Here is a 7,535-nt window from a genome sequence, read left to right as displayed (position 1 = left end):
CTATTTTTAAAAAGTGAGGGTTTCTTTTTTGGTCTTCTGGTTTTACTATCTGAAAAAGTATTCCCACTTTTTCCTTCTAATTGATTTAAATGTTCATTACTTGCCGTTGTGTTTTTAATTTACAAACCATTTTGTGATCTTTTAATTTTTCATAGTACTGTGCTCTTGTTCATGAATGCAGTATCTTCTATAATGGCAATAATTTTGGAACATTATTATTAAAATTTTTTTCTTGTGCTTTACATTGTCTCTGTCTCCTTCAAGTTTACTGTTTCTATCTATTTGTTTGACTACTATCTTCTAGTATTTAGAGTCTCATTTAATCTCCATGCTTTCAGTAAATTGATCCAGTCCTTCCTTTGGCTTTGCCTGATGTCCCCAAGTTCAAAGTCTTAAACTTCCCTTAGGAATAAACTTCACTCAAGGCTCATGTAAACTAGTGAAGGTACAGTTTCATGGCATCTTGGATGGGAGGGGATCTAGAATTCTGAACTTCTTTTTCTTCATTATTTATGATAGAACACACGTATGTGCGCAGAATGTGTGCGTGAGAGAGAGACAGAGAAAGAGAAGCACCCTTCATTATTTATGATAGAACACACGTATGTGCACAGAATGTGTGTGTGAGAGAGAGACAGAGAAAGAGAAGCACCTTCCATGGGACTGGTTATGCCATGATTCCCTTCCTCCAGTCCTCCAACCTATTGGATCTTGGGCACCAAAGTCCATTCCCTGTGTGTTTTCAGTCTGACCAGGTTGGGAATTCAAACTGTGGTTGCCAGGTGAGATCTGGCTTCTCTTGAGCAGTTACCACTATGCCATGAAGCCAGCCCTGCTCAGTCCTTGTATAGGTTTTTAAATATCATCTGAACTTTACTCCTATCATCTATATTTGCCTTCATAAGTTTCTAAAGGCTATCTATTCTTTAATATCTTGGCTTTCTGAAGGTGTTTTGGGTTGATTTCTTTCAAATGCAAGGCCTTCATATACTATATTATATTAGATAGCACAATACCAGAGACACAGGAGTAAAGGAAAATGAGTAAGGCAGAAATGGAGAGTGCTGGCCACCACTCTGTTCAAGAGAAACTGATTCCTCATTCTTGCAGGACTGACTTTCAAATACCAATGGTTACACTTTGGAGGAAAGAAATTACCTACTACTACAAAGGTTTGCCTCTTAGGGAGTTAATGTCTCTGCAGTTCTGGGATGCTTATGATGGGTCATGAGCAAGTCCCATAGCATCAACAGGGAAGTTGGAGGGTGGCAGTGCAGACATGAGATGAGGTGCTATTGGCTTGGTCCTGCATGTATGTGCTTGGATCCCATGAACAGTTGGCATGGCACCATGGGTAAGAACAAGTGGCAAAGGGCAAGACCAAGAGGATCTGAAGTGCTGCTTTGGGGACATTTGCTATGCATGGAACTCAGCTGGCTCCCCATTGGCTTCTTCGCAGTGAGAGATTAGTTTTCTCTGATAAGTCTACTCTTTGCCATTAGCTTTCTAGTTTCAAAATTATGTGGATATTTCTCATTCATTGTGGTTTCTACTTTCATATTGCTTGTCCATATGAATTTATATTTTAAAAATTATTTTTAGTCATTTCATAAATTTGAAATATGGGGAGGAAACAGATATGAACTTCTGCATTTATTCTTTCTTGAACTAGTGTCTGTAGCAACTTATGTGGAATGATTTTTATGAGCTCCTTGGTTTTGTATGCCCACCTTTCTATTAATTATGGTACCCCAAAGTTCTATAATTGTCTCCTTTTGTCTCTGGTGTAAAGGAGTCCCTTTTGTCTGTGTGGTGGCATCCAACATTGAGTTTTCTTGGTCACTGCTCCAATAGAGAGCAATTTTCACAAGTGGAATGGAAAATTCTAAAAGCATTGTGAGACAGTGGCATCTAAGCTAGGACTCAAAACATATGTATAATTTCCATGGGAGAAATGGGATATGGAGGTAGGCCAGACTCTCCACCCAGAGCAGGGAGTAAAGATGAAGAAGTAGGAAAGAGCATAGCAGTTTCAAAGACTGGGGAGTACCTTTGATTGACTTGTGTTTGGGATACTGTAGGATATGAAGTTGAAAGGTTGTTTATGGAGGGTCTCGAATGCCAGGTGCAGGCATTGTGACTGTTCCATATACAATGTGAGTGTGTGAGTAGTGAGTAACCTGATCCTGTCAATGACTCAGGAGGACTAAACCCAGTGGTCATGGGCAGAGATGTTGGAAGAGGAAGACTGGAGGCTGTAAGCTACTTGAACAATGTGGTAAAAAGTTGGAAAAGAAATTGGAGGACAGAGCTGGAGGATCCCAAAAGAAAATTTAAATGTTTGCTGAGCAGTAGTAAGTCCTGAGGATCAGCTCATACATACTCCCTTCAACTGGCCAACTCCCTTCTTCAAGAGTCAGATCAGCTTTTCTGCCTGTGGATGCCACTGGAAAAGCTTTGCTGAAGTCTTTCCACTGATGGATGCCACTGGAAAAGCTTTGCTGAAGTCTCTCTTTCCACTGATGTCGTGTCTAAGTCAGATTCCTTAAAGAGACTGACACAGCAGAAATGCTTCATCAGAGGGTTGAGCTTTGAAACAACTGATGAGAGCCTGAGGAGCCATTCTGAGCAATGGGGAATGTTCATAGACTGCATGGTAATGCAGGATCCAAATACCAAGCACTTCAGGGGCTTTCGGTTTGTCACGTCTGCTGCTGTGGAGGAGGATGGTGCAGCCATGAATAGAAGGCCACACAAGATTGATGTAAGAAATGTAGAACCATAGAGGACTATATCAGGAGAAGATTCTCAAAGATCAGGCACCCACTGCAAAAAAGATCTTTGTTGGTGGCATTAAAGAAGATATTGGGAATTAAAGAAGATACTGAAGAACATCACCTAAGAGATTATTTTGAACAGTTTGGGAAAATTGAAGTGATTGAAATCATGACTGACCAAGGCAGTGGTAAGAAGAGGGGCTTTGCTTTTGTCACCTTTGATGATCCTGACTCGGTGGGTAAGGCTGTCATTCAGAAATAGCATACCATGAGTGGCCACAACTGCGAAGTAAGGAAAGTCCTGCCCAAACAAGAGATGGCCAGTGCTTCTTCCAGCCCAAGAAGTCGAAGTGGTTCTGGAAACTTTGGTGGTGATTGTGGAGGTGGTTTTGGTGGTAATAACAAATTTGCTCATGCCATGGTGGCTTTGGTGCAGTCATGGTAGTGGTGGATACAGTGGAAGTGAGGCTGACTATAATGAATTTGGTACTGACAGTGTTCTAGAGGAGGCGGCTCTGGTTACTCTGGAGGAAGTGTAGGGTATGGAAGTGGTGGACAGGATTATGGAAACCAGGGCAGTGACTGTGTTGGGAGTGGCAGTAATGACGGCTAAAACAATGGAGAATGTAGAGGCAGTTTTGGTGGTGGTAGGGGAAAACAATTTTGGAAGTGGTGGAAGATATAATGATTTTGGCAACTACAACAATCAGTCTTCAAATTTTGAACCTATGAAGGGAGGAAACTTTGGAGGGAGAAGCTCTGACCCTTATGGGAGTGGAGACTAATACTTTGATGAATCATGAAATCAAGGTGGCTATGGTGATTCCAGCAGCAGCAGTAACTATGGCAGTGGCAGAAAATTTTTTTTCTTAAAATTTGTTTTTAGTAGAGAAATTTTTGCTGTAGGGTATGTGTGCTTGCCAGAGACAGAGAGAGACAGAAAGTGAGAAATCATTGCCCGGGGGGATGGCCATGCCATAGTCCCTTATCCTCCATCCCTTCTTAGGGTCTTGGGCACACACACATGTGCCAAGTGTGAGTTTAAGCCACCAAGTCTGGGACTCAAACCGTGGTCAACTATGTGTGAATCCAGTGATGTAACCATTATGCCATCTGCTGGTTCCAGCAGAATGTTTTAATTAACTACAGGAAACAAATGTTAGCAGGAGAGGAGAGTCAGAGAAGTGACAGGGAAGCTACAAGTTATAATATATTTGTGAACTTAGCCAAGCACAATGATAACAAGGCCTACCTGCTACAAAGAAGACATGTTTTAGATAATATCCATGTGTATGGGCAAAAACACGAAGACTATATTTGTGACTGTGTAACAGGTTATTTTCGTTTCTCTTTTGTGGAAAGTGTAAAGCATTCCAACAAAGAACTTTAATGTAGAAATTTTTTTTGGCACCCATTCTGTTGATTGTTAAATGTAATAGTCTGATCATGACGTTGAATAAAGGTGTCTTTTTAAAAAAAATGTGCTGTGTAAAATTAGTCTGCTCTGAAATCATCTTGGTAAACTTCCCGATGGTGTGAAGTTGGAATCCCTTCAGGGGGCTGCCAGGTTCCATTTTGAAATTAAATAATCATTTACTACTGCTTGGGTATAGAAGCCAGATGTCTTTGGAAACATTAGTGTAGTTAAACTGACAGTTACTGTTGTGGCCTGAAGTTCATTCTGAGGTTCACCCAAGCAAAGTCACGGAATTTGGTTATTAAAAAAATGATCATTGGCACATTCTATGCTATATATCTAAATTGAATAATGATACCAGCTATAATAGATGGGAATGAAACTTGTGTATCTTCCATTATCATGTATAATTAATAAATGATTTAATTCTCTTGAACAACAACAAAAAAGTCAATTCAAGAGTCATCTCTTCCAGAAAGACTTCTCCCTAGGTTGGGTCAGGGCTGCTTTTCTGCACTTTCATGGTTCTGGGCTTAGATACTATAACACTTCTATAATCTAACTATTGAACTTACTTGAAAGCTCTTGTGCACAGAGTTTCTGTTTTATTCAATTCTGTGTCCCCAGAGATTAGCACAGAGTCTTGCCTATAGTAAATGGTCAATAAATATTTGTTAAGAATAAGTGAATGGGGAACCAGCAGTTAGCGTAATGGCTATGTCGCTGGACTCCCACGTAGTCGACTGCGGTTCGTGTCCCGGACCTGGTGGCTTAAAACTCAAGCCGGGTGTGTGTGCGTGCGTGCCCAAGATCCCGAGAGGAGAATGGAGGAGAAGGGATTGTGGCGTGACCATCCCCTCTGGGGGGTGATTTCTCGCTTTCTGTCTCTATGTCTCTCTCTGTCTGTCTGGCGAGCGCACGCGCCCTACAGTGAAAATCTCTCAAAAAAAAAAAAAAAAAAGAATAAGTGAATGGCCAGCCCATGGCCTAGTGACTGAGGTAACTGGATGCCACATGGCTGATCGTGGGCTTCAAGTCCTATACTCTGAGGGTTGAAAAAGACATACCAGCCCATGTATGTGCTTGTCTAAATCCCAAAAAAGAAGGGATAAGTAGAAAAGAAGGAATTGTGGCATGACCACACCGAATGGTGGGATGCTTTTTGCTCGCACTCTCTCTCTCTCTCTCTCTCTGTCTCTGGTGAACACATGTGCCATCTGGAAAAAAATTTTTTAAAGGAAAAACTTTCAAATTGCTGTTTGCACATGCATATTTCCATTGGCCCCACTTTGTGAAAAGAAAAATGGGTGAATAAGTCTAGAGTTGCCCCATTAAAATGTGTTTGCTGACTTTCTCTGGCAATGGTTGGCAGCCTGTGAGCAGGAGCAGGGGAGGCAGTCAGGAGAGATAGGCCAAGGTCAGGAGCTGGCATGGTGGTTCTGAGCAGATCAAAGCATCAAGGGTCTAGGATGTCAGAGGGGTCGGCATAAAAAGAGACCCGTGGGACTCAGGCTAGATCAGGAGGTACTTCTTGCACACATGGATGAGAGTTGTACTTACCAGTAGCAAGAATTGATCACGAGGGTGTATTCATGTTGCTGTCATGACAAGTCTCTGAGGCATGGAGGAACTGTACTGTCACACTCACTTGACAGGTGAGGCAATAGAGGCTCAGTCACACAGGGATACTAACTTCCAGAGTCAGAGCTCAAACACATATGTCTGACTCCTCACTCAAGGCTGTTTTAGCTTTCATTATACACACACATACACATGTGCACACACATACATACTACTGACACACGTGCACATGCTCAGATGCCTAGGTGAGCACAGACAAGCTTGCATGCACAGATGTGCACACGGACACATAGATCCTAAAACTGGAGGCTTTGACAATTTGCCTCATTGTGGGTCTTCCAAAAACCTATGTCTCTGGCTGTCAGACAGCATACGCTGCCAGAGAAGGAGGGGGAGAAAAATCAAAGATCTCCTTGACAGCTCCCATTAAATGAAATATGAGGTGAAACAGAACGAAATAAAATTGGGAATGAGATGACAGGGTTTTTCTATCTGACAGAAAACGTTTGAAAGCCATTGGCCTGATCGCCGCCTATTCGTCACCACCTGTCTTGCTGGTGCAGACCCTTTCTAAGGTCCCTTCCTCACACTCACCAGGGAGACGATCTTTGGAAGAGAGATGCCCCTGTCAAATTAGTTCAGAAAAGCACTTTGTGCTATGAATGGGCTTTAGCTCCTCTAGTTTTCCAACTTCTCGTACTAAGTCCTGCTCCAGGATGGTCTGCTCCCAGACGTCTTCTCTTTCTCCTCTCCACATCCCTAGAGCAGCCCTACATGCCCAGACCTTATTCTCTCTCTCAGCAAGTCTTCCCATCCTAAAGCACTCAATAGCCAACAGTGATCCATGCCTTGAAACATCCCGATTTCCAGATCACGCCATAGTCCCATATTCCAAGCTCATTTCTCCCATTCATTACTTAGGCTACCATTTTAGGATACATTCACCCCACCCCCACCTCATTCTTAGAATCTAAGACCCAGTTTCAGGAGCTTGAGCACATGTTTTCCAGATCATTCTCTCTGCCTTGCCCCTTAAGCCCAGCTCTGGTTTGTGGAGGCTTTGGTGGGTTTCCTAGTGGCCACAGCCTCCCTCTCCCAAACCAGTCTTCTCCCTTTCCCGTCATCCTCCATCCATGGGTGAGTGAAAGCCACAGAGCAGTTTACATAGCTGAGTGTGTGAGCAGCTAGAAGGTCACTGAGAACTAAAACAGGTCCAATCAGCTCAGGCCTGCCAGAGGGTTCTTTGGCTCCTCTCTTTAAATCTGAGTCTACAAAGAGACTATTTTAGTCTGTTTTGTTGCTGATAAAATAAATATCTGAGTGTGGGTGATTTATAAAGGATAGAGATTTTTATTCAGCTTTAGGTTTTGGAGACTCAAGGTCAAGGAGATGCACCATAGTGGGGCTCCCTGGAGATCCTGAGGGGCACAGGGCATCAGAGTAAGAGACTGTGAACAAGCTTGTCTGTACATCTGTGTCCACATTTCTGTGCCTCTCTGCTCTGGTTTCACTTCCTTTCCTTTAAAACCCACCATTAGGAAGCCACCGGGACTCTACCTTGAAGAGTTTATCTAATCCTAATCAGCTCCCAAAGGCCCTGTCTCTTATTCCCACAGTTAGATTATGTTTCCACCCTCTCTGTACAACTACAACCAACTTTCTTTCTTTCTTTCTTTCTTCCTTCCTTCCTTCCTTCCTTCCTTCCTTCCTTCCTTCCTTCCTTTCTTTCTTTCTTTCTTTCTTTCTTTCTTTCTTTCTTT

General features: G+C 42.6%; 1 pseudogene; it reads left to right on the top strand.

Annotated features, from left to right (window-relative positions):
- The first annotated feature begins 2,533 nt into the window (after positions 1 to 2,533).
- LOC102476028 (heterogeneous nuclear ribonucleoprotein A1 pseudogene) lies at positions 2,534 to 3,640 on the top strand (annotated as a pseudogene).
- The last annotated feature ends 3,895 nt before the right edge of the window (positions 3,641 to 7,535 follow it).

This window comes from Tupaia chinensis, unplaced genomic scaffold, assembly GCF_000334495.1.
Source record: "Tupaia chinensis unplaced genomic scaffold, TupChi_1.0 Scaffold000270_2, whole genome shotgun sequence".
Taxonomy (NCBI): domain Eukaryota; kingdom Metazoa; phylum Chordata; class Mammalia; order Scandentia; family Tupaiidae; genus Tupaia; species Tupaia belangeri.
The sequence above is the reverse complement of the archived record's forward strand: the minus strand, read 5'-3'. Positions and strand labels throughout refer to the sequence as shown.